Genomic DNA, 977 nt, shown 5'->3' with positions numbered 1-977 from the left:
ATCGATTCTTATGTTTATGGTTTTGATCCATTTCAAGTTAATTTTTGTGAGTGGTATGAGATAGAGGTTTCCTTGTTCCACCTGTGTTTCTCTAGTTTTCTCAGCACCATTTGTTGAAGACACTATCCTCTCCTCATTGGCTCCCTTATCACATAGTAGTTGACCATATATGCTAGAATTTAATCCTGGGCTTTCTATTCTGTTCTATTAAACTGTGTGTCTGGGTTTTGTGCAATCACCTTACTGTTTTTATTACTAACACTTTGAAATATAGTTTGAAATCAGGAAGTGTGATACCTTCAGCCTTTTTCTTTTTTTCTTAGGATTGTATTCACTCCTCAGGTTCTTCTGCCGTTCCACACAAATTTTAGAATTTTTTCTTCTATTTCTGTGAGGAATGCCTTTGACATTTTGATGGAAATTATGTTGCATCTGTAGATCACTTTGGGTAGTGTGGCCAGTTTTACAATATTAATTCTTCTTATTCATGAATAAGGTATGTAAAAATATGGAATTCTTCACAAATTTGCATGTCATTCTTAAACAGGGACCATGCTAAGCTCTCTGAATCATTCCAATTTTGTGTACGTGCTGCCAACCAAACACTAGGGATCTTTTATAGAAGCAGATTTCTTATAGCATGCCCACTAATGGAGGCCCTAAAACTTAGGGCTGTCATTAGTCCATAAGGAATCTTTACCTGAATTTAACAAAGTTCACAGACAAGATCCAAAGCCAAGGTGCCTTGCTCTGAGTGTGGAATATTAGCTGGATTTTACCTTTGTATACCCATTTTTTCTAGGTAGGTTAGTAGAGCCCACAACCTAAAGAACTCACTGTATAATACCTGCTAACTCTTCTATTTTTATTTAGTTTCATGCCAATTAGAAGAGGTTGGCAATATAACTTACAGAATAGGAGATAAACTCTTGTGGTATTGTCTCAGAATCTTGCCCTGTTTAAAACTCATGGCTGCT

The 977-nt window shown here is 36.1% G+C and overlaps 1 non-coding gene across 1 annotated transcript; it reads right to left on the bottom strand.

Annotated features, from left to right (window-relative positions):
* Positions 1–502: 502 nt before the first annotated feature.
* On the bottom strand, positions 503–606 carry LOC125935851 (U6 spliceosomal RNA). The gene has a single exon (XR_007461835.1). It is a non-coding gene; the product is annotated as a U6 spliceosomal RNA (small nuclear RNA).
* Positions 607–977: the final 371 nt, after the last annotated feature.

Source organism: Panthera uncia (genome assembly GCF_023721935.1).
Source record: "Panthera uncia isolate 11264 chromosome A1 unlocalized genomic scaffold, Puncia_PCG_1.0 HiC_scaffold_17, whole genome shotgun sequence".
NCBI lineage: Eukaryota > Metazoa > Chordata > Mammalia > Carnivora > Felidae > Panthera > Panthera uncia.
Note: the sequence above shows the minus strand (reverse complement) of the source record. Positions and strands in the feature narration are given on the sequence as shown.